The sequence below is a fragment of the Pimephales promelas genome, chromosome 3 (genome assembly GCF_988280905.1).
Source record: "Pimephales promelas chromosome 3, fPimPro1.hap1.1, whole genome shotgun sequence".
NCBI classification, from domain to species: Eukaryota; Metazoa; Chordata; class Actinopteri; order Cypriniformes; family Leuciscidae; genus Pimephales; species Pimephales promelas.
This window is the reverse complement of record NC_142771.1, coordinates 28569351-28595216: the sequence shown is the minus strand read 5'-3', so window position 1 is coordinate 28595216 and position 25866 is coordinate 28569351. Positions and strand designations below refer to the sequence as shown.

At 38.9% G+C, this 25866-nt stretch overlaps 1 long non-coding RNA gene across 1 annotated transcript; it reads right to left on the bottom strand.

Moving 5' to 3' along the window:
- Positions 1-2488: 2488 nt before the first annotated feature.
- LOC148982038 (uncharacterized) lies at positions 2489-23204 on the bottom strand. Its single transcript, XR_016155155.1, has 4 exons — positions 23011-23204; positions 3485-3559; positions 3322-3412; positions 2489-3237 (listed from the first exon to the last, which is right to left on the bottom strand). It is a non-coding gene; the product is annotated as an uncharacterized LOC148982038 (long non-coding RNA).
- Positions 23205-25866: the final 2662 nt, after the last annotated feature.

Genomic DNA, 25866 nt, shown 5'->3' with positions numbered 1-25866 from the left:
TCAGGTTTAAGTCTCATGGCCCTCTCTCAGAATCCAGAGTTTTGAGAAGATTGGAGAAACTTAATTTTTCGCCCGAAAAAAAAAAACAAAAACGAAAGGGGTACCACTGTCGTTTTTTTTTTTTGGGTCGAATTTTTGAGTTTCGATATCTCAGCTCTGGAAGGGTCTAGAGCCTCCATTTTTGCACTCAGGTTTAAATCTCATGGCCCTCTATCAGAATCCAGAATTTTGAGAAGATTGGAGAAACTTCATTTTTTGCCCGAAAAAAAAAAAACGAAAGGGGTACCACTGTCGTTTTTTTTTTTGGGTCGAATTTTTGAGTTTCGATATCTCAGCTCTGGAATGGTCTAGAGACTCCATTTTTGCACTCAGGTTTAAATCTCATGGCCCTCTATCAGAATCCAGAGTTTTGAGAAGATTGGAGAAACTTCATTTTTTGCCCAAAAAAAAAAAAAACGAAAGGGGTACCACTGTCGTTTTTTTTTTTGGGTCGAATTTTTGAGTTTCGATATCTCAGCTCTGGAAGGGTCTAGAGCCTCCATTTTTGCACTCAGGTTTAAGTCTCATGGCCCTCTATCAGAATCCAGAGTTTTGAGAAGATTGGAGAAACTTATTTTTTCGCCCGGAAAAAAAAACGAAAGGGGTACCACTGTCGTTTTTTTTTTGGGTCGAATTTTTGAGTTTCGATATCTCAGCTCTGGAAGGGTCTAGAGCCTCCATTTTTGCACTCAGGTTTAAGTCTCATGGCCCTCTATCAGAATCCAGAGTTTTGAGAAGATTGGAGAAACTTAATTTTTCGCCCAAAAAACAAAAAAACAAAAGGGGTACCACTGTCGTTTTTTTTTTCGGGTCGAAGTTTTGAGTTTCGATATCTCAGCTCTGGAAGGGTCTAGAGCCTCCATTTTTGCACTCAGGTTTAAGTCTCATGGCCCTCTATCAGAATCCAGAGTTTTGAGAAGATTGGAGAAACTTATTTTTTCGCCCGGAAAAAAAAAACGAAAGGGGTACCACTGTCGTTTTTTTTTTTTTGGGTCGAATTTTTGAGTTTCGATATCTCAGCTCTGGAAGGGTCTAGAGCCTCCATTTTTGCACTCAGGTTTAAGTCTCATGGCCCTCTATCAGAATCCAGAGTTTTGAGAAGATTGGAGAAACTTAATTTTTGGCCCAAAAAAAAAAAAAAAAAACGAAAGGGGTACCACTGTCGTTTTTTTTTTTTGGGTCGAATTTTTGAGTTTCGATATTTCAGCTCTGGAAGGGTCTAGAGCCTCCATTTTTGCACTCAGGTTTAAGTCTCATGGCCCTCTATCAGAATCCAGAGTTTTGAGAAGATTGGAGAAACTTAATGTTTGGCCAAAAAAAAAACAACGAAAGGGGTACCACTGTCGTTTTTTTTTTTTGGGTCGAATTTTTGAGTTTCGATATCTCAGCTCTGGAAGGGTCTAGAGCCTCCATTTTTGCACTCATGTTTAAGTCTCATAGCCCTCTATCAGAATCCAGAGTTTTGAGAAGATTGGAGAAATTTATTTTTTCGCACAGAAAAAAAAAACGACAGGGGTACCACTGTCGTTTTTTTTTTTTGGGGGTCGAAATTTTGAGTTTCTCTGATCTTCTTGAAACTCTGGATTCTGATAGAGGGCCAAGAGACTTAGACCTGAGTGCAAAAATGGAGGCTCTAGACCCTTCCAGAGCTGAGATAGAGGCTGCGTTCCAAACCACATACTTAATGAGTAGGTACTTCATTTTGATAAGTACTTACTCAACGAGCGCTAAAAGAGTAGGTACTTTATGACCAAATCTCACTGAGTATGAACGAGAATCGGACATCTGCCATGTTGACGTGATCATGTGACCTACTAAGCGTTATCACAAGCGCAACAACTTAAAATATATGAAGGATAGGCTATGTTTAATTCAAATATCTATACATATCTTGATATTGATGAAACTTGCTCATTTTGTTGTGGTATTGATGAAGAAACAGCTTCCCGTTTATTTTTTGAATACATTTAGGGTTGATTTAAGTTGTTATATTTTAAACCCTACTAATGTGGCACAGTGTTATTCTTATAGCGATATTTTTTTAATTAAGAAACCCCAAAATCGTCATCTCTTGAATATGTTGTCAATTTCTTTATTTTATACCCAAAAAAGTTTCTCCTTAAAGTTTTCCTATTTTTCTTGATGAATTGACCTTGTTTCATCCCTCAGACTTATAACAACACATTTTTTTAATGTATTATGAAGAACTATTATGAAGATATTTAGCCTTGTTATTGTTTTTTCCTGTGCATAAATATAATTTTATGATGTCACATTATGATGTACACAAACCAATGATCCTTATATTTTCTGTTTTGTCATTATGATTGTTACATACGGTAACAATGGTATCTTTCCATGATCTTGTATGTAATAAATTTAAAATATATATGCAAAAGGTGCACTAACACTTCATAACATCAGTAACTCGACAGCACAACCTAGAACAGTTTTCCTCTGCGTTTTAATGTCTCCACAAAGGAGATGGGCAGCTGCTCAAAGATCTCTTTTGGAGAAATCTGTTGATTTTATACTCGAAAAAATGTAAGTATCACTCCTTAAAAATTAATATTACCTCAGAATGAATTGCATTGTTAGCCCACCCCAAAACTTAAACACAACAATAATATTAAATACTGACCAATACTTAATTATAAAACTTTTTTACATACTAAAAATATAATTTAATAAAACAAGCAAAATGAAATTTGTTTTGTCATATGACAGTTATTCATGAATACATTTACTGTATATTACTAAATGCAGTGAAACATCTCAATCGTCAGTCAATCGATGAATTAATGCATACATTAATTAAATAATTATATTTTATATACTGACAACAATAAGAAACAAGAACAAATAAAAGTAACAATCACAATAAGCAAATGCATATACAAGTCAAAAACACATGAAACAAAGCTTTATTCAAACTACAAGCATGTATTTACAGGCACTGAACACCACATCCTAATACCGACTCAACACAGCGGTTCCCATTCTGCAGCTTTATTCTGATGAATTCACCAGAGGGGACTGTGCCTTCGTCCCAGAGCTTGTTGCTGTGCTGCACTTCACAATCTGAGGCAATAAGGGCAGGTGGAGCGATGGAGGGTCTCATCCATGGGACCACTTCCAGGATTCAGCTCTGGGCTCCTCATCCTCAGTGCTCACACCAGTCTGCAGAAATTTCAGATCCTACAAAAATGCACAAACATTACACAAAAGCAGTCATTTTAACAGCACAATATCATTTGATTTATGTATTAAAAATAACCTTACTTTATACTTGAGTAAAATCCCCAAAACTTTTTTTTCCCAAACAAATACTGCCATCATCTTTCCTTGCAGGTCCTGCTCCACCACAAAAGCTCTGCAGCAAATGCACAGAAATAAAGACTCAGAAAAATGTTGTAATTTCTATCCATTTCTGTAGTATACTCACTCAAAGCCTTTGATGACAGCATTCAGCATCATGAGCCTCTCTTCACCGGATGAACACACGCGTGTTCTTCTGTCCCTGTAACATACAGACAAGATTCACATTATGAGCTCAACACTGCATTTAGCCTATGCTGAGGTTGATGTGTTAACTCAGTTTTAATCCAACTTAAATGTTCCTCAATATATCAACACTAATAAGGGACAAATTAAATATAAATCATGTTTAGTTACTTTTTAGATTTGTTTATTTGCCTTCTTTACAGCACATTTGTCTAGCAGTGTTGACAACAGTGAATTATCAGAGAAACTCAAAATTTCGACCCGAAAAAAATGACAGTGGTACCCCTTTCGTTTTTTTTTTTCGGGCGAAAAATTAAGTTTCTCCAATCTTCTCAAAACTCTGGATTCTGATAGAGGGCCATGAGATTTAAACCTGAGTGCAAAAATGGAGGCTCTAGACCCTTCCAGAGCTGAGATATCGAAACTCAAAAATTCGACCCAAAAAAAAAAACGACAGTGGTACCCCTTTCGTTTTTTTTTTTTTCAGGCAAAAAATGAAGTTTCTCCAATCTTCTCAAAACTCTGGATTCTGATAGAGGGCCATGAGATTTAAACCTGAGTGCAAAAATGGAGGCTCTAGACCCTTCCAGAGCTGAGATATCGAAACTCAAAAATTCGACCCCCAAAAAAAACGACAGTGGTACCCCTTTCGTTTTTTTTTTTGGGCCAAAAATTAAGTTTCTCCAATCTTCTCAAAACTCTGGATTCTGATAGAGGGCCATGAGACTTAAACCTGAGTGCAAAAATGGAGGCTCTAGACCCTTCCAGAGCTGAGATATCGAAACTCAAAAATTCGACCCAAAAAAAAAAAACGACAGTGGTACCCCTTTCGTTTTTTTTTTTCGGGCAAAAAAATGAAGTTTCTCCAATCTTCTCAAAACTCTGGATTCTGATAGAGGGCCATGAGATTTAAACCTGAGTGCAAAAATGGAGGCTCTAGACCCTTCCAGAGCTGAGATATCGAAACTCAAAAATTCGACCCAAAAAAAAAACGACAGTGGTACCCCTTTCGTTTTTTTTTTCGGGCGAAAAATTAAGTTTCTCCAATCTTCTCAAAACTCTGGATTCTGATAGAGGGGCATGAGACTTAAACCTGAGTGCAAAAATGGAGGCTCTAGACCCTTCCATAGCTGAGATATCCAAACTCAAAATTTCGACCTGAAAAAAAAAACGACAGTGGTACCCCTTTCGTTTTTTTTTTTGGGCAAAAAATGAAGTTTCTCCAATCTTCTCAAAACTCTGGATTCTGATAAAGGGACATGAGATTTAAACCTGAGTGCAAAAATGGAGGCTCTAGACCCTTCCAGAGCTGAGATATCGAAACTCAAAAATTCGACCCAAAAAAAAAAACGACAGTGGTACCCCTTTCGTTTTTTTTTTTTTGGGCCAAAAATTAAGTTTCTCCAATCTTCTCAAAACTCTGGATTCTGATAGAGGGCCATGAGATTTAAACCTGAGTGCAAACATGGAGGCTCTAGACCCTTCCAGAGCTGAGATATCGAAACTCAAAAATTCGACCCCCCAAAAAAACGACAGTGGTACCCCTTTCGTTTTTTTTTTGGGCCAAAAATTAAGTTTCTCCAATCTTCTCAAAACTCTGGATTCTGATAGAGGGCCATGAGACTTAAACCTGAGTGCAAAAATGGAGGCTCTAGACCCTTCCAGAGCTGAGATATCCAAACTCAAAATTTCGACCTGAAAAAAAAAACGACAGTGGTACCCCTTTCGTTTTTTTTTTTGGGCAAAAAATTAAGTTTCTCCAATCTTCTCAAAACTCTGGATTCTGATAGAGGGCCATGAGACTTAAACCTGAGTGCAAAAATGGAGGCTCTAGACCCTTCCAGAGCTGAGATATCGAAACTCAAAAATTCGACCCAAAAAAAAAAACGACAGTGGTACCCCTTTCGTTTTTTTTTTTCGGGCAAAAAATGAAGTTTCTCCAATCTTCTCAAAACTCTGGATTCTGATAGAGGGCCATGAGATTTAAACCTGAGTGCAAAAATGGAGGCTCTAGACCCTTCCAGAGCTGAGATATCGAAACTCAAAAATTCGACCCAAAAAAAAAAACGACAGTGGTACCCCTTTCGTTTTTTTTTTGGGCCAAAAATTAAGTTTCTCCAATCTTCTCAAAATTCTGGATTCTGATAGAGGGGCATGAGACTTAAACCTGAGTGCAAAAATGGAGGCTCTAGACCCTGCCATAGCTGAAATATCCAAACTCAAAATTTCGACCTGAAAAAAAAAACGACAGTGGTACCCCTTTCGTTTTTTTTTTTTGGGCAAAAAATGAAGTTTCTCCAATCTTCTCAAAACTCTGGATTCTGATAGAGGGCCATGAGATTTAAACCTGAGTGCAAAAATGGAGGCTCTAGACCCTTCCAGAGCTGAGATATCGAAACTCAAAAATTCGACCCAAAAAAAAAACGACAGTGGTACCCCTTTCGTTTTTTTTTTTTGGGCCAAAAATTAAGTTTCTCCAATCTTCTCAAAACTCTGGATTCTGATAGAGGGCCATGAGATTTAAACCTGAGTGCAAAAATGGAGGCTCTAGACCCTTCCAGAGCTGAGATATCGAAACTCAAAAATTCGACCCAAAAAAAAAACGACAGTGGTACCCCTTTCGTTTTTTTTTTTCGGGCGAAAAATTAAGTTTCTCCAATCTTCTCAAAACTCTGGATTCTGATAGAGGGGCATGAGACTTAAACCTGAGTGCAAAAATGGAGGCTCTAGACCCTTCCATAGCTGAGATATCCAAACTCAAAATTTCGACCTGAAAAAAAAAACGACAGTGGTACCCCTTTCGTTTTTTTTTTGGGGCAAAAAATGAAGTTTCTCCAATCTTCTCAAAACTCTGGATTCTGATAGAGGGCCATGAGATTTAAACCTGAGTGCAAAAATGGAGGCTCTAGACCCTTCCAGAGCTGAGATATCGAAACTCAAAAATTCGACCCAAAAAAAAAACGACAGTGGTACCCCTTTCGTTTTTTTTTTTTGGGCCAAAAATTAAGTTTCTCCAATCTTCTCAAAACTCTGGATTCTGATAGAGGGCCATGAGACTTAAACCTGAGTGCAAAAATGGAGGCTCTAGACCCTTCCAGAGCTGAGATATCGAAACTCAAAAATTCGACCCCAAAAAAAAACGACAGTGGTACCCCTTTCGTTTTTTTTTTTTCGGGCGAAAAATTAAGTTTCTCCAATCTTCTCAAAATTCTGGATTCTGATAGAGGGCCATGAGACTTAAACCTGAGTGCAAAAATGGAGGCTCTAGACCCTTCCAGAGCTGAGATATCGAAACTCAAAAATTCGACCCAAAAAAAAAACGACAGTGGTACCCCTTTCGTTTTTTTTTTTTCGGGCGAAAAATTAAGTTTCTCCAATCTTCTCAAAACTCTGGATTCTGATAGAGGGGCATGAGACTTAAACCTGAGTGCAAAAATGGAGGCTCTAGACCCTTCCATAGCTGAGATATCCAAACTCAAAATTTCGACCTGAAAAAAAAAACGACAGTGGTACCCCTTTCGTTTTTTTTTTTGGGCAAAAAATGAAGTTTCTCCAATCTTCTCAAAACTCTGGATTCTGATAGAGGGCCATGAGATTTAAACCTGAGTGCAAAAATGGAGGCTCTAGACCCTTCCAGAGCTGAGATATCGAAACTCAAAAATTCGACCCAAAAAAAAAAACGACAGTGGTACCCCTTTCGTTTTTTTTTTTTTGGGCCAAGAATTAAGTTTCTCCAATCTTCTCAAAACTCTGGATTCTGATAGAGGGCCATGAGACTTAAACCTGAGTGCAAAAATGGAGGCTCTAGACCCTTCCAGAGCTGAGATATCGAAACTCAAAAATTCGACCCCAAAAAAAAACGACAGTGGTACCCCTTTCGTTTTTTTTTTTTCGGGCGAAAAATTAAGTTTCTCCAATCTTCTCAAAACTCTGGATTCTGATAGAGGGCCATGAGACTTAAACCTGAGTGCAAAAATGGAGGCTCTAGACCCTTCCAGAGCTGAGATATCGAAACTCAAAAATTCGACCCCCAAAAAAAACGACAGTGGTACCCCTTTCGTTTTTTTTTTTTCGGACGAAAAATTAAGTTTCTCCAATCTTCTCAAAACTCTGGATTCTGATAGAGGGGCATGAGACTTAAACCTGAGTGCAAAAATGGAGGCTCTAGACCCTTCCATAGCTGAGATATCCAAACTCAAAATTTCGACCCAAAAAAAAAAACGACAGTGGTACCCCTTTCGTTTTTTTTTTCGGGCGAAAAATTAAGTTTCTCCAATCTTCTCAAAACTCTGGATTCTGATAGAGGGCCATGAGACTTAAACCTGAGTGCAAAAATGGAGGCTCTAGACCCTTCCAGAGCTGAGATATCGAAACTCAAAATTTCGACCCCAAAAAAAAACGACAGTGGTACCCCTTTCGTTTTTTTTTTTTTGGGCCAAAAATTAAGTTTCTCCAATCTTCTCAAAACTCTGGATTCTGATAGAGGGCCATGAGATTTAAACCTGAGTGCAAAAATGGAGGCTCTAGACCCTTCCAGAGCTGAGATATCGAAACTCAAAAATTCGACCCCCCAAAAAAACGACAGTGTTACCCCTTTCGTTTTTTTTTTTTGGGCCAAAAATTAAGTTTCTCCAATCTTCTCAAAACTCTGGATTCTGATAGAGGGCCATGAGACTTAAACCTGAGTGCAAAAATGGAGGCTCTAGACCCTTCCAGAGCTGAGATATCGAAACTCAAAAATTCGACCCAAAAAAAAAAAACGACAGTGGTACCCCTTTCGTTTTTTTTTTTCGGGCGAAAAATTAAGTTTCTCCAATCTTCTCAAAACTCTGGATTCTGATAGAGGGCCATGAGACTTAAACCTGAGTGCAAAAATGGAGGCTCTAGACCCTTCCAGAGCTGAGATATCGAAACTCAAAAATTCGACCCAAAAAAAAAAACGACAGTGGTACCCCTTTCGTTTTTTTTTTTGGGCCAAAAATTAAGTTTCTCCAATCTTCTCAAAACTCTGGATTCTGATAGAGGGCCATGAGATTTAAACCTGAGTGCAAAAATGGAGGCTCTAGACCCTTCCAGAGCTGAGATATCGAAACTCAAAAATTCGACCCAAAAAAAAACGACAGTGGTACCCCTTTCGTTTTTTTTTTTCGGGCGAAAAATTAAGTTTCTCCAATCTTCTCAAAACTCTGGATTCTGATAGAGGGGCATGAGACTTAAACCTGAGTAAAAAAATGGAGGCTCTAGACCCTTCCATAGCTGAGATATCCAAACTCAAAATTTCGACCTGAAAAAAAAAACGACAGTGGTACCCCTTTCGTTTTTTTTTTTGGGCAAAAAATGAAGTTTCTCCAATCTTCTCAAAACTCTGGATTCTGATAGAGGGCCATGAGATTTAAACCTGAGTGCAAAAATGGAGGCTCTAGACCCTTCCAGAGCTGAGATATCGAAACTCAAAAATTCGACCCCAAAAAAAAAAACGACAGTGGTACCCCTTTCGTTTTTTTTTTTGGGCCAAAAATTAAGTTTCTCCAATCTTCTCAAAACTCTGGATTCTGATAGAGGGCCATGAGACTTAAACCTGAGTGCAAAAATGGAGGCTCTAGACCCTTCCATAGCTGAGATATCCAAACTCAAAATTTCGACTCAAAAAAAAAAACGACAGTGGTACCCCTTTCGTTTTTTTTTTTGGGCAAAAAATGAAGTTTCTCCAATCTTCTCAAAACTCTGGATTCTGATAGAGGGCCATGAGATTTAAACCTGAGTGCAAAAATGGAGGCTCTAGACCCTTCCAGAGCTGAGATATCGAAACTCAAAAATTCGACCCCCAAAAAAAACGACAGTGGTACCCCTTTCGTTTTTTTTTTTTGGGCCAAAAATTAAGTTTCTCCAATCTTCTCAAAACTCTGGATTCTGATAGAGGGGTATGAGACTTAAACCTGAGTGCAAAAATGGAGGCTCTAGACCCTTCCATAGCTGAGATATCCAAACTCAAAATTTCGACTCAAAAAAAAAAACGACAGTGGTACCCCTTTCGTTGTTTTTTTTTGGGCCAAAAATTAAGTTTCTCCAATCTTCTCAAAACTCTGGATTCTGATAGAGGGCCATGAGACTTAAACCTAGACCCTTCCAGAGCTGAGATATCGAAACTCAAAAATTCGACCCAAAAAAAAAAAACGACAGTGGTACCCCTTTCGTTTTTTTTTTTCGGGCAAAAAAAAGAAGTTTCTCCAATCTTCTCAAAACTCTGGATTCTGATAGAGGGCCATGAGATTTAAACCTGAGTGCAAAAATGGAGGCTCTAGACCCTTCCAGAGCTGAGATATCGAAACTCAAAAATTCGACCCCAAAAAAAAAACGACAGTGGTACCCCTTTCGTTTTTTTTTTTTGGGCCAAAAATTAAGTTTCTCCAATCTTCTCAAAACTCTGGATTCTGGTAGAGGGCCATGAGACTTAAACCTGAGTGCAAAAATGGAGGCTCTAGACCCTTCCAGAGCTGAGATATCGAAACTCAAAAATTCGACCCAAAAAAAAAACGACAGTGGTACCCCTTTCGTTTTTTTTTTTCGGGCAAAAAAATTAAGTTTCTCCAATCTTCTCAAAACTCTGGATTCTGATAGAGGGCCATGAGATTTAAACCTGAGTGCAAAAATGGAGGCTCTAGACCCTTCCAGAGCTGAGATATCGAAACTCAAAAATTCGACCCAAAAAAAAAAAACGACAGTGGTACCCCTTTCGTTTTTTTTTTTCGGGCGAAAAATTAAGTTTCTCCAATCTTCTCAAAACTCTGGATTCTGATAGAGGGGCATGAGACTTAAACCTGAGTGAAAAAATGGAGGCTCTAGACCCTTCCATAGCTGAGATATCCAAACTCAAAATTTCGACCTGAAAAAAAAAAACGACAGTGGTACCCCTTTCGTTTTTTTTTTTTTGGGCAAAAAATGAAGTTTCTCCAATCTTCTCAAAACTCTGGATTCTGATAGAGGGCCATGAGATTTAAACCTGAGTGCAAAAATGGAGGCTCTAGACCCTTCCAGAGCTGAGATATCGAAACTCAAAAATTCGACCCCAAAAAAAAAACGACAGTGGTACCCCTTTCGTTTTTTTTTTTGGGGCCAAAAATTAAGTTTCTCCAATCTTCTCAAAACTCTGGATTCTGATAGAGGGCCATGAGACTTAAACCTGAGTGCAAAAATGGAGGCTCTAGACCCTTCCAGAGCTGAGATATCGAAACTCAAAAATTCGACCCAAAAAAAAAAACGACAGTGGTACCCCTTTCGTTTTTTTTTTTGGGCCAAAAATTAAGTTTCTCCAATCTTCTCAAAACTCTGGATTCTGATAGAGGGCCATGAGATTTAAACCTGAGTGCAAAAATGGAGGCTCTAGACCCTTCCAGAGCTGAGATATCGAAACTCAAAAATTCGACCCAAAAAAAAACGACAGTGGTACCCCTTTCGTTTTTTTTTTTCGGGCGAAAAATTAAGTTTCTCCAATCTTCTCAAAACTCTGGATTCTGATAGAGGGGCATGAGACTTAAACCTGAGTAAAAAAATGGAGGCTCTAGACCCTTCCATAGCTGAGATATCCAAACTCAAAATTTCGACCTGAAAAAAAAAACGACAGTGGTACCCCTTTCGTTTTTTTTTTTGGGCAAAAAATGAAGTTTCTCCAATCTTCTCAAAACTCTGGATTCTGATAGAGGGCCATGAGATTTAAACCTGAGTGCAAAAATGGAGGCTCTAGACCCTTCCAGAGCTGAGATATCGAAACTCAAAAATTCGACCCCAAAAAAAAAAACGACAGTGGTACCCCTTTCGTTTTTTTTTTTGGGCCAAAAATTAAGTTTCTCCAATCTTCTCAAAACTCTGGATTCTGATAGAGGGCCATGAGACTTAAACCTGAGTGCAAAAATGGAGGCTCTAGACCCTTCCATAGCTGAGATATCCAAACTCAAAATTTCGACTCAAAAAAAAAAACGACAGTGGTACCCCTTTCGTTTTTTTTTTTGGGCAAAAAATGAAGTTTCTCCAATCTTCTCAAAACTCTGGATTCTGATAGAGGGCCATGAGATTTAAACCTGAGTGCAAAAATGGAGGCTCTAGACCCTTCCAGAGCTGAGATATCGAAACTCAAAAATTCGACCCCCAAAAAAAACGACAGTGGTACCCCTTTCGTTTTTTTTTTTTGGGCCAAAAATTAAGTTTCTCCAATCTTCTCAAAACTCTGGATTCTGATAGAGGGGTATGAGACTTAAACCTGAGTGCAAAAATGGAGGCTCTAGACCCTTCCATAGCTGAGATATCCAAACTCAAAATTTCGACTCAAAAAAAAAAACGACAGTGGTACCCCTTTCGTTGTTTTTTTTTGGGCCAAAAATTAAGTTTCTCCAATCTTCTCAAAACTCTGGATTCTGATAGAGGGCCATGAGACTTAAACCTAGACCCTTCCAGAGCTGAGATATCGAAACTCAAAAATTCGACCCAAAAAAAAAAAACGACAGTGGTACCCCTTTCGTTTTTTTTTTTCGGGCAAAAAAAAGAAGTTTCTCCAATCTTCTCAAAACTCTGGATTCTGATAGAGGGCCATGAGATTTAAACCTGAGTGCAAAAATGGAGGCTCTAGACCCTTCCAGAGCTGAGATATCGAAACTCAAAAATTCGACCCCAAAAAAAAAACGACAGTGGTACCCCTTTCGTTTTTTTTTTTTGGGCCAAAAATTAAGTTTCTCCAATCTTCTCAAAACTCTGGATTCTGGTAGAGGGCCATGAGACTTAAACCTGAGTGCAAAAATGGAGGCTCTAGACCCTTCCAGAGCTGAGATATCGAAACTCAAAAATTCGACCCAAAAAAAAAACGACAGTGGTACCCCTTTCGTTTTTTTTTTTCGGGCAAAAAAATTAAGTTTCTCCAATCTTCTCAAAACTCTGGATTCTGATAGAGGGCCATGAGATTTAAACCTGAGTGCAAAAATGGAGGCTCTAGACCCTTCCAGAGCTGAGATATCGAAACTCAAAAATTCGACCCAAAAAAAAAAAACGACAGTGGTACCCCTTTCGTTTTTTTTTTTCGGGCGAAAAATTAAGTTTCTCCAATCTTCTCAAAACTCTGGATTCTGATAGAGGGGCATGAGACTTAAACCTGAGTGAAAAAATGGAGGCTCTAGACCCTTCCATAGCTGAGATATCCAAACTCAAAATTTCGACCTGAAAAAAAAAAACGACAGTGGTACCCCTTTCGTTTTTTTTTTTTTGGGCAAAAAATGAAGTTTCTCCAATCTTCTCAAAACTCTGGATTCTGATAGAGGGCCATGAGATTTAAACCTGAGTGCAAAAATGGAGGCTCTAGACCCTTCCAGAGCTGAGATATCGAAACTCAAAAATTCGACCCCAAAAAAAAAACGACAGTGGTACCCCTTTCGTTTTTTTTTTTGGGGCCAAAAATTAAGTTTCTCCAATCTTCTCAAAACTCTGGATTCTGATAGAGGGCCATGAGACTTAAACCTGAGTGCAAAAATGGAGGCTCTAGACCCTTCCAGAGCTGAGATATCGAAACTCAAAAATTCGACCCAAAAAAAAAACGACAGTGGTACCCCTTTCGTTTTTTTTTTCTGGCGAAAAATTAAGTTTCTCCAATCTTCTCAAAACTCTGGATTCTGATAGAGGGCCATGAGACTTAAACCTGAGTGCAAAAATGGAGGCTCTAGACCCTTCCATAGCTGAGATATCCAAACTCAAAATTTTGACCCAAAAAAAAAACGACAGTGGTACCCCTTTCGTTTTTTTTTTTTGGGCAAAAAATTAAGTTTCTCCAATCTTCTCAAAACTCTGGATTCTGATAGAGGGCCATGAGACTTAAATCTGAGTGCAAAAATGGAGGCTCTAGACCCTTCCAGAGCTGAGATATCGAAACTCAAAAATTCGACCCAAAAAAAAAACGACAGTGGTACCCCTTTCGTTTTTTTTTTCGGGCGAAAAATTAAGTTTCTCCAATCTTCTCAAAACTCTGGATTCTGATAGAGGGGCATGAGACTTAAACCTGAGTGCAAAAATGGAGGCTCTAGACCCTTCCATAGCTGAGACATCCAAACTCAAAATTTCGACCTGAAAAAAAAAACGACAGTGGTACCCCTTTCGTTTTTTTTTTTTGGCAAAAAATGAAGTTTCTCCAATCTTCTCAAAACTCTGGATTCTGATAGAGGGCCATGAGATTTAAACCTAAGTGCAAAAATGGAGGCTCTAGACCCTTCCAGAGCTGAGATATCGAAACTCAAAAATTCGACCCAAAAAAAAACGACAGTGTTACCCCTTTCGTTTTTTTTTTTTGGGCCAAAAATTAAGTTTCTCCAATCTTCTCAAAACTCTGGATTCTGATAGAGGGCCATGAGACTTAAACCTGAGTGCAAAAATGGAGGCTCTAGACCCTTCCAGAGCTGAGATATCGAAACTCAAAAATTCGACCCAAAAAAAAAACGACAGTGGTACCCCTTTCGTTTTTTTTTTTCGGGCGAAAAATTAAGTTTCTCCAATCTTCTCAAAACTCTGGATTCTGATAGAGGGCCATGAGACTTAAACCTGAGTGCAAAAATGGAGGCTCTAGACCCTTCCAGAGCTGAGATATCGAAACTCAAAAATTCGACCCAAAAAAAAAACGACAGTGGTACCCCTTTCGTTTTTTTTTTTCGGGCGAAAAATTAAGTTTCTCCAATCTTCTCAAAACTCTGGATTCTGATAGAGGGGCATGAGACTTAAACCTGAGTGCAAAAATGGAGGCTCTAGACCCTTCCATAGCTGAGATATCCAAACTCAAAATTTCGACCCAAAAAAAAAACGACAGTGGTACCCCTTTCGTTTTTTTTTTTTTGGGCCAAAAATTAAGTTTCTCCAATCTTCTCAAAACTCTGGATTCTGATAGAGGGCCATGAGACTTAAACCTGAGTGCAAAAATGGAGGCTCTAGACCCTTCCAGAGCTGAGATATCGAAACTCAAAAATTCGACCCAAAAAAAAAACGACAGTGGTACCCCTTTCGTTTTTTTTTTTTCGGGCGAAAAATTAAGTTTCTCCAATCTTCTCAAAACTCTGGATTCTGATAGAGGGGCATGAGACTTAAACCTGAGTGCAAAAATGGAGGCTCTAGACCCTTCCATAGCTGAGATATCCAAACTCAAAATTTCGACCCAAAAAAAAAAACGACAGTGGTACCCCTTTCGTTTTTTTTTTTGGGCCAAAAATTAAGTTCCTCCAATCTTCTCAAAACTCTGGATTCTGATAGAGGGCCATGAGACTTAAACCTAGACCCTTCCAGAGCTGAGATATCGAAACTCAAAAATTCGACCCAAAAAAAAAACGACAGTGGTACCCCTTTCGTTTTTTTTTTTCGGGCAAAAAATGAAGTTTCTCCAATCTTCTCAAAACTCTGGATTCTGATAGAGGGCCATGAGATTTAAACCTGAGTGCAAAAATGGAGGCTCTAGACCCTTCCAGAGCTGAGATATCGAAACTCAAAAATTCGACCCAAAAAAAAAACGACAGTGGTACCCCTTTCGTTTTTTTTTTTTTGGGCCAAAAATTAAGTTTCTCCAATCTTCTCAAAACTCTGGATTCTGATAGAGGGCCATGAGACTTAAACCTGAGTGCAAAAATGGAGGCTCTAGACCCTTCCAGAGCTGAGATATCGAAACTCAAAAATTCGACCCAAAAAAAAAAACCGACAGTGGTACCCCTTTCGTTTTTTTTTTTCGGGCAAAAAATGAAGTTTCTCCAATCTTCTCAAAACTCTGGATTCTGATAGAGGGCCATGAGATTTAAACCTGAGTGCAAAAATGGAGGCTCTAGACCCTTCCAGAGCTGAGATATCGAAACTCAAAAATTCGACCCAAAAAAAAAAAACGACAGTGGTACCCCTTTCGTTTTTTTTTTTGGGCCAAAAATTAAGTTTCTCCAATCTTCTCAAAACTCTGGATTCTGATAGAGGGGCATGAGACTTAAACCTGAGTGCAAAAATGGAGGCTCTAGACCCTTCCAGAGCTGAGATATCGAAACTCAAAAATTCGACCCAAAAAAAAAACGACAGTGGTACCCCTTTCGTTTTTTTGTTTTTTGGGCCAAAAATTAAGTTTCTCCAATCTTCTCAAAACTCTGGATTCTGATAGAGGGCCATGAGATTTAAACCTGAGTGCAAAAATGGAGGCTCTAGACCCTTCCAGAGCTGAGATATCGAAACTCAAAAATTCGACCCAAAAAAAAAACGACAGTGGTACCCCTTTCGTTTTTTTTTTTCGGGCGAAAAATTAAGTTTCTCCAATCTTCTCAAAACTCTGGATTCTGATAGAGGGGCATGAGACTTAAACCTGAGTGCAAAAATGGAGGCTCTAGACCCTTCCATAGCTGAGATATCCAAACTCAAAATTTCGACCTGAAAAAAAAACGACAGTGGTACCCCTTTCGTTTTTTTTTTTTGGGCCAAAAATTAAGTTTCTCCAATCTTCTCAAAACTCTGGATTCTGATAGAGGGCCATGAGACTTAAACCTGAGTGCAAAAATGGAGGCTCTAGACCCTTCCAGAGCTGAGATATCGAAACTCAAAAATTCGACCCCAAAAAAAAACGACAGTGGTACCCCTTTCGTTTTTTTTTTTCGGGCGAAAAATTAAGTTTCTCCAATCTTCTCAAAACTCTGGATTCTGATAGAGGGCCATGAGACTTAAACCTGAGTGCAAAAATGGAGGCTCTAGACCCTTCCAGAGCTGAGATATCGAAACTCAAATATTCGACCCAAAAAAAAAACGACAGTGGTACCCCTTTCGTTTTTTTTTTTCTGGCGAAAAATTAAGTTTCTCCAATCTTCTCAAAACTCTGGATTCTGATAGAGGGCCATGAGACTTAAACCTGAGTGCAAAAATGGAGGCTCTAGACCCTTCCAGAGCTGAAATATCGAAACTCAAAAATTCGACCCAAAAAAAAAAACGACAGTGGTACCCCTTTCGTTTTTTTTTTTTCGGGCAAAAATTAAGTTTCTCCAATCTTCTCAAAACTCTGGATTCTGATAGAGGGCCATGAGATTTAAACCTGAGTGCAAAAATGGAGGCTCTAGACCCTTCCAGAGCTGAGATATCGAAACTCAAAAATTCGACCCAAAAAAAAAACGACAGTGGTACCCCTTTCGTTTTTTTTTTTCGGGCGAAAAATTAAGTTTCTCCAATCTTCTCAAAACTCTGGATTCTGATAGAGGGGCATGAGACTTAAACCTGAGTGCAAAAATGGAGGCTCTAGACCCTTCCATAGCTGAGATATCCAAACTCAAAATTTCGACCTGAAAAAAAAAACGACAGTGGTACCCCTTTCGTTTTTTTTTTTTGGGCCAAAAATTAAGTTTCTCCAATCTTCTCAAAACTCTGGATTCTGATAGAGGGCCATGAGACTTAAACCTGAGTGCAAAAATGGAGGCTCTAGACCCTTCCAGAGCTGAGATATCGAAACTCAAAAATTCGACCCCAAAAAAAAACGACAGTGGTACCCCTTTCGTTTTTTTTTTTTCGGGCGAAAAATTAAGTTTCTCCAATCTTCTCAAAACTCTGGATTCTGATAGAGGGCCATGAGACTTAAACCTGAGTGCAAAAATGGAGGCTCTAGACCCTTCCAGAGCTGAGATATCGAAACTCAAATATTCGACCCAAAAAAAAAACGACAGTGGTACCCCTTTCGTTTTTTTTTTTCTGGCGAAAAATTAAGTTTCTCCAATCTTCTCAAAACTCTGGATTCTGATAGAGGGCCATGAGACTTAAACCTGAGTGCAAAAATGGAGGCTCTAGACCCTTCCAGAGCTGAGATATCGAAACTCAAAAATTCGACCCCAAAAAAAAAACGACAGTGGTACCCCTTTTGTTTTGTTTTTTTTGGGCCAAAAATTAAGTTTCTCCAATCTTCTCAAAACTCTGGATTCTGATAGAGGGCCATGAGACTTAAACCTGAGTGCAAAAATGGAGGCTCTAGACCCTTCCAGAGCTGAGATATCGAAACTCAAAAATTCGACCCAAAAAAAAAACGACAGTGGTACCCCTTTCGTTTTTTTTTTTCGGGCGAAAAATTAAGTTTCTCCAATCTTCTCAAAACTCTGGATTCTGATAGAGGGCCATGAGACTTAAACCTGAGTGCAAAAATGGAGGCTCTAGACCCTTCCAGAAATGAGATATCGAAACTCAAAAATTCGACCCAAAAAAAAAACGACAGTGGTACCCCTTTCGTTTTTTTTTTTTCGGGCGAAAAATTAAGTTTCTCCAATCTTCTCAAAACTCTGGATTCTGATAGAGGGGCATGAGACTTAAACCTGAGTGCAAAAATGGAGGCTCTAGACCCTTCCATAGCTGAGATATCCAAACTCAAAATTTCGACCCAAAAAAAAAACGACAGTGGTACCCCTTTCGTTTTTTTTTTTTGGGCCAAAAATTAAGTTTCTCCAATCTTCTCAAAACTCTGGATTCTGATAGAGGGCCATGAGACTTAAACCTGAGTGCAAAAATGGAGGCTCTAGACCCTTCCAGAGCTGAGATATCGAAACTCAAAAATTCGACCCAAAAAAAAAACGACAGTGGTACCCCTTTCGTTTTTTTTTTTTCGGGCGAAAAATTAAGTTTCTCCAATCTTCTCAAAACTCTGGATTCTGATAGAGGGGCATGAGACTTAAACCTGAGTGCAAAAATGGAGGCTCTAGACCCTTCCATAGCTGAGATATCCAAACTCAAAATTTCGACCCAAAAAAAAAAACGACAGTGGTACCCCTTTCGTTTTTTTTTTTGGGCCAAAAATTAAGTTCCTCCAATCTTCTCAAAACTCTGGATTCTGATAGAGGGCCATGAGACTTAAACCTAGACCCTTCCAGAGCTGAGATATCGAAACTCAAAAATTCGACCCAAAAAAAAAAACGACAGTGGTACCCCTTTCGTTTTTTTTTTTTCGGGCAAAAAATGAAGTTTCTCCAATCTTCTCAAAACTCTGGATTCTGATAGAGGGCCATGAGATTTAAACCTGAGTGCAAAAATGGAGGCTCTAGACCCTTCCAGAGCTGAGATATCGAAACTCAAAAATTCGACCCAAAAAAAAAAACGACAGTGGTACCCCTTTCGTTTTTTTTTTTTCGGGCGAAAAATTAAGTTTCTCCAATCTTCTCAAAACTCTGGATTCTGATAGAGGGGCATGAGACTTAAACCTGAGTGCAAAAATGGAGGCTCTAGACCCTTCCATAGCTGAGATATCGAAACTCAAAATTTCGACCTGAAAAAAAAAAAACGACAGTGGTACCCCTTTCGTTTTTTTTTTCGGGCAAAAAATGAAGTTTCTCCAATGTTCTCAAAACTCTGGATTCTGATAGAGGGCCATGACATTTAAACCTGAGTGCAAAAATGGAGGCTCTAGACCCTTCCATAGCTGAGATATCCAAACTCAAAAATTCGACCCAAAAAAAAAACGACAGTGGTACCCCTTTTGTTTTTGTTTTTCGGGCAAAAAATGAAGTTTCTCCAATCTTCTCAAAACTCTGGATTCTGATAGAGGGCCATGAGACTTGAACCTGAGTGCAAAAATGGAGGCTCTAGACCCTTCCAGAGCTGAGATATCGAAACGCAAAAATTCGACCCAAAAAAAAACCGACAGTGGTACCCCTTTCGTTTTTTTTTTTCGCGCGAAAAATTAAGTTTCTCCAATCTTTTCAAAACTCTGGATTCTGATAGAGGGGCATGAGACTTAAACCTGAGTGCAAAAATGGAGGCTCTAGACCCTTCCATAGCTGAGATATCCAAACTCAAAATTTCGACCCCCCAAAAAAAAACGACAGTGGTACCCCTTTCGTTTTTTTTTTTTCGGGCAAAAAATGAAGTTTCTCCAATCTTCTCAAAACTCTGGATTCTGATAGAGGGCCATGAGATTTAAACCTGCGTGCAAAAATGGAGGCTCTAGACCCTTCCAGAGCTGAGATATCGAAACTCAAAAATTCGACCCCAAAAAAAAACGACAGTGGTACCCCTTTCGTTTTTTTTTTTGGGGCCAAAAATTAAGTTTCTCCAATCTTCTCAAAACTCTGGATTCTGATAGAGGGCCATGAGACTTAAACCTGAGTGCAAAAATGGAGGCTCTAGACCCTTCCAGAGCTGAGATATCGAAACTCAAAAATTCGACCCAAAAAAAAAAACTACAGTGGTACCCCTTTCGTTTTTTTTTTTTTTCGGGCGAAAAATTAAGTTTCTCCAATCTTCTCAAAACTCTGGATTCTGATAGAGGACCATGAGACTTAAACCTGAGTGCAAAAATGGAGGCTCTAGACCCTTCCAGAGCTGAGATATCGAAACTCAAAAATTCGACCCAAAAAAAAAACGACAGTGGTACCCCTTTCGTTTTTTGTTTTCGGGCGAAAAATTAAGTTTCTCCAATCTTCTCAAAACTCTGGATTCTGATAGAGGGCCATGAGACTTAAACCTGAGTGCAAAAATGGAGGCTCTAGACCCTTCCAGAGCTGAGATATCGAAACTCAAAATTTCGACCCTAAAAAAAAAAAAACGACAGTGGTACCCCTTTCGTTTTTTTTTTTTTTTTGGGCCAAGAAATTAAGTTTCTCCAATCTCCTTAAAACTCTGGATTCTGATAGAAGGCCATGAGACTTAGACCTGAGTGCAAAAATGGAGGCTCTAGACCCTTCCAGAGCTGAGATATCGAAACTCAAAAATTCGACCCAAAAAAAAAAACTACAGTGGTACCCCTTTCGTTTTTTTTTTTTTCGGGCGAAAAATTAAGTTTCTCCAATCTTCTCAAAACTCTGGATTCTGATAGAGGACCATGAGACTTAAACCTGAGTGCAAAAATGGAGGCTCTAGACCCTTCCAGAGCTGAGATATCGAAACTCAAAAATTCGACCCAAAAAAAAAACGACAGTGGTACCCCTTTCGTTTTTTGTTTTCGGGCGAAAAATTAAGTTTCTCCAATCTTCTCAAAACTCTGGATTCTGATAGAGGGCCATGAGACTTAAACCTGAGTGCAAAAATGGAGGCTCTAGACCCTTCCAGAGCTGAGATATCGAAACTCAAAATTTCGACCCTAAAAAAAAAAAACGACAGTGGTACCCCTTTCGTTTTTTTTTTTTTTGGGCCAAGAAATTAAGTTTCTCCAATCTCCTTAAAACTCTGGATTCTGATAGAAGGCCATGAGACTTAGACCTGAGTGCAAAAATGGAGGCTCTAGACCCTTCCAGAGCTGAGATATTGAGACCCTTCCAGAGCTGAGATATTGAGTTTTGAGAAGATTAGAGAAACTTAATTTCTCGCCCCGAAAACCCCACCCCCATAAAAAACGAAAGGGGTACCACTGTCATTTTTTTTCGGGTCGAACTTTTGAGTTTCTCCAATCTTCTCAAAACTCTGGATTCTGATAGAGGGCCATGAGACTTAGATCTGAGTGCCAAAATGGAGGCTCTAGATCTTTCCAGAGCTGAGATATTGAGATATTTATAATGGCATTAATGGTGTGTGGGATCTCAATATCTCAGCTCTGGAAGGGGCTAGAGCCTCCATTTTTGCACTCAGGTCTAAGTCTCATGGCCCTCTATCAGAATCCAGAGTTTTGAGAAGATTGGAGAAACTTAATTTCTTGCCCCGAAAAAAAAAAAACGAAAGGGGTACCACTGTCGTTTTTTTCGGGTCGAAATTTTGAGTTTCTATGATCTTCTTGAAACTCTGGATTCTGATCCAGAGACTTAGCCAAGAGACTTAGACCTGAGTGCAAAAGTGGAGGCTCTAGACCCTTAGAGAGCTGAGATATTGAGATCCCACGCACCATTAATGCCATTATAAATATCTCAATATTTCAGCTCTGGAAAGATCTAGAGCCTCCATTTTTGCACTGAGGTCTAAGTCTCATGGCCCTCTATCAGAATCCAGAGTTTTGAGTAGATTGGAGAAACTCAAAATTTCAACCCGAAAAAAACTACAGTGGTACGTACCCCTTTTGTTTTTTTGTTTTGATTTTTCGGGGCGAGAAATTAAGTTTCTCCAATCTTCTCAAAACTCTGGATTCAGATAGAGGGCCATGAGACTTAGACCTGAGTGCAAAAATGGAGGCTCTAGACCCTTCCAGAGCTGAGATATTGAGATCCCACGCACCATTAATGCCATTATAAATATCTCAATATCTCAGCTCTGGAAGGGTCTAGAGCCTCCATTTTGGCACTCAGGTCTAAGTCTCATGGCCCTCTATCAGAATCCAGAGTTTCAAGAAGATCAGAGAAACTCAAAATTTCGACCTGAAAAAAACGACAGTGGTACCCCTTTCGTTTTTTTTTTTTTCGGGGTAAGAAATTAAGTTTCTCCAATCTTCTCAAAACTCTGGATTCATCCCCATATATACCAATTGGCTTCATCACTGTCTCCTCTCCACCAGTAAGCTGGTGTGTGGTGAGCGTTCTGGCGCACTATGGCTGCCGTCGCATCATCCAGGTGGATGCTGCACACTGGTGGTGGTTGAGGAGATTCCCCCCTCTATGTAAAGCGCTTTGAGTGCCGAGAAAAGCGCTATATAAATGTAATGAATTATTATACATTTTATTATAATTCTCATGATCGAAATGCCAAGGCTGATTTCCCAAATACACCAAAACTGGATAAACCCCAAAGGACCAGACGATTGCCTGAGAGGTTGTCTGATTATGTCATAGACTGAAAGGATTAAATGCCATTAATGTTAGAGTGTGTGTTCAAATTCCAGATACCTGGGGAAAATGGCAATACAAATATGTTGAGAATTGTTTTGAAAAAAAAAAATAAAAGAGACATGTTCAAGATATGTTCAGTGAGTTAATACTGAATTAGTCTTAATCATGTTCAGTTAAGTCATGTGGTTTTATATCCAAGAAAAGGGGGGATGTAATGTATCAGTATTACTGGTGTTGTTGCAAGTGGTTATCACTAGAAGGCGCTGTGGTTTGAAAGTAAGTGTGGTATAACGAGAGGGAAGAAGAGATAAAGAAAGAAAGGGGAGAATCATAAAAGAGTGTGTTTATTTGATTAAAACAGAGATGCAACAGAGTATACTGTGATTTTTTTTCACACTTTGTACCTTTAGGGGTACAACGACAGTTTGTCGCTGTGGCCTAAAGGGTACATTATACCTTAACATGGCACAACTATACTGTCCCGCTGACAAGCTGTTGTACCCCTAAAGCTCAGATTTTTTTTTCTTCTGACAGCAAACTTTTTTTTTTGTTGCTGTTGACGCAGTGTAACGTTCAGCCTTATCGGTAGAGTGACTTAGTAAAATTGGGGTCAGATTAAACTGTGTGAGTTTTATCTTAAATGTTTTAAAATATGAGACGACAACAGAAATAAAGTGAAAAAAATAAAGTGCATTTACAAACTTTCACAAGGAACTTTAAACAACACCACAAAACTAGAAAACTTAGGCTGTTAAAAGAATAGAGTCCATTGGTTCCATACCCTAAAACAGTCCTTAAGAGTCCGAGCGTGCTGTAAGTCCTAATTTGTGAGTGTCCACCGGTGTGTACTGTATACAATCCAACTAGTGATAATCCAATGAAAAGTGATGAGGTTTGCTGGAATGGTAAATCCTTAAAAGAAACTCCCCGCTTTGGTCATCTTGACAGAGACCTCTTTTGTTTGCCATGCTGCTTCTTTTATGCTGGCTATTTCCTGTTTCCTGTCATGTGATCGCTGCCATGACAGGCAGCCTCAAAATCATTTAAAGACATACACACATAAAATAGATAAGAGGAATAAAATCGACTAAAATGACTAAGACAACATGTAAACCTATTAAAACTCTAATATACATAAAATCATCATAATATAAATAGAGTGGTTAAAACATGTGTCATGTGTGACAGTGTTACAGCAGAATCACCTTACTTTCTACTTTACAGCTCAAAACCAACTAAATATGAAGTCTTTCTTATTCAATATTAATAATCAAACAACGCAAATGTAAAGTGATCAATGAATAGGCTAGGGATAACTTTGACTTCATAACCGTTTGGCTCATCAGAACAAGACTTTATGAAAAAGCATGTTTGATTATTGTGGTGAAGAACACGCTTCAGGGCCCAGTTTTATGGCCGAGCCCCTCTCTATCCACAATAGTAGACAAAGGTTTGCTACTTTTTGGGGCTGTTTACACCTGGCCACTTCATGCATTTTCTCAGATCGGATAGCTCTGATTTATCAAAAAACTGATCATAAATCATAAATCTGATTTATCAAAACGATTCCATTTACACCTGGTCACACAAATGTGTTTTTGCAAAACGGATATTAAATCCGATCTTCAATTCCCTTACTATATACAGATTGAATAAAGTGCACATCACCGAAAGCAACAGATATGAGCGAATTTTATTGATCATCAGCTAATTTCAAAATCAGCAAAGACAGCAATAAGAGAGCGCGGCAACAGCCCTGGTAAGATCATTTCGTTTCTTTACTTTTAATGAAGATGGTAGTGTTAAGCGTCTGTGACTTACTTTCACTTTGATTTGCAATAGATTGTGGCGTGTTGGCTTGATAGGCTCTCAGCTTCTCATCTGAGGTGATCATGCATGTCGCAGTAGCGTCGTCATATCTGACTAAAATAACATGACATATAGCTTATAACATGCTCTCACGCGTTTATTTTTTTAGCATTTTTGGGAGTAGTAAAATTTACATGTGGTTTCAACAACCACATTTACACTTGTGCAGTTTCATCTGGAATGCGGCCCAGACCACCTCCTGAAGTGGTTTGAGCAATCGGATTCAAATCCGTCTCAAATGCGTTTAGGGGGGCATTTTCTCCTGTCTTTTCACAATTGGATAGCTATCCGATCACAGAAAACACATGAAGTGACCATGTGTAAAAACCATCAGATAATGCCAGGACAACAGCCAGACACCTCTTAGAGGGAAAGAAGGAGACCGGACAGGACAGGACAGGACGGGACAGAAAATTCTCATTGGTCCTCATGCAGTTTCTGTCCTTGAACCATCTAGAGATTACTTCCTAAGGGTTTGGCCTGTGACTGTGTGACTTTTTATGTGGCCATAAAAAAATCCATAGGACCTTTGGATGCAGCAGCAGTGGATGAAACAAAGAGAGACCACAATGATCAATCCAAATCTATGTTCTCAAACTTTAAAGGGTTAGTTCACCCAAAAATGAAAATTCTGTCAGTATTTACCTACCCTCATGTTGTTCCAACCCCGTAAGACCTTCGTTCATCTTCGGAACACAAATTAAGATATTTTTAATTAAATCTGAGAGCTGGATCACTCCTCCATACTAGTCCATATACTGTAAAAAAATATTGTTGGTTTAACCTGGTTGTCTTAAAATTTTAAGTTGATTGAACTGGAAAAAGGCTTCTTGAGGGATTGAAACTTGCCAGTCTCGAAAAGTTATTAAAGACATTGTTAAAATAGTCCAAGTGACTACAATGGCTCAATCTTAAGTTTATCAAACGACAAGAATACTTTTTGTGCTCAATTATTCTTTTCCTTCTCTGTGGGCCTCGAGTCAGTTCACTAGTATATTAGCTTAAGATTCTGTTGTTGCACGTCACACGCATCACGCACATGACCAGTGTCGGCCAATAGTGAGCCTACGTGTGATGTACCCCTAGGCTATCACACTACGTTAACTGACTAGAGGCCCAAAGAGAAGAAAATGATTAGTTGAAATAAAGTTGTTATTTTTTGTTTGTTTTTGTGCACAAAAAGCACTCTCGTCACTTGATAGACTTAAGATTGAGCCACTGAAGTCACTTGGACTATTTTAACGATGTCTTTAATAACTTTTTAAAGTTTCAATCCCTGAAGAAACCTATGGACTAGTATGGAGGAGTGATCCAGCTCTCAGATTTAATCCAAAATATCTTAATTTGTGTTCCGAAGATGAACGAAGGTCTTATGGGGTTGGAACAACATGAGGGTGAGTAAATACTGACAGAATGTTCATTTTTGGGTGAACTATAAAACTGAAGCAAACTACACACAAACATTTCATACTTATTTAGAAAAATAAGTATTCTCAGTGACAGCTATCTAACTCAAATTCAGTTGTTATTGTATGAATGCATGAGAGTTCAATCTTTTTTCATCCTGTTTGGTCTCTATTTGTTTATAACATTGTCAAAGCTATTCTGGTGGTGGTTTGGAAAGTGAGAAATGCATTGGTAAACCTTTAAAGACACTTAAAGACTTCCAACTGTGTGTTTTATGCAAATGAGGTTCAGGGAAAAGAAGGGTGGGCCACACTGTGTGTCCCCCCTCTGATGCCAGCAGCCAACCACAGCTCTGGATTGG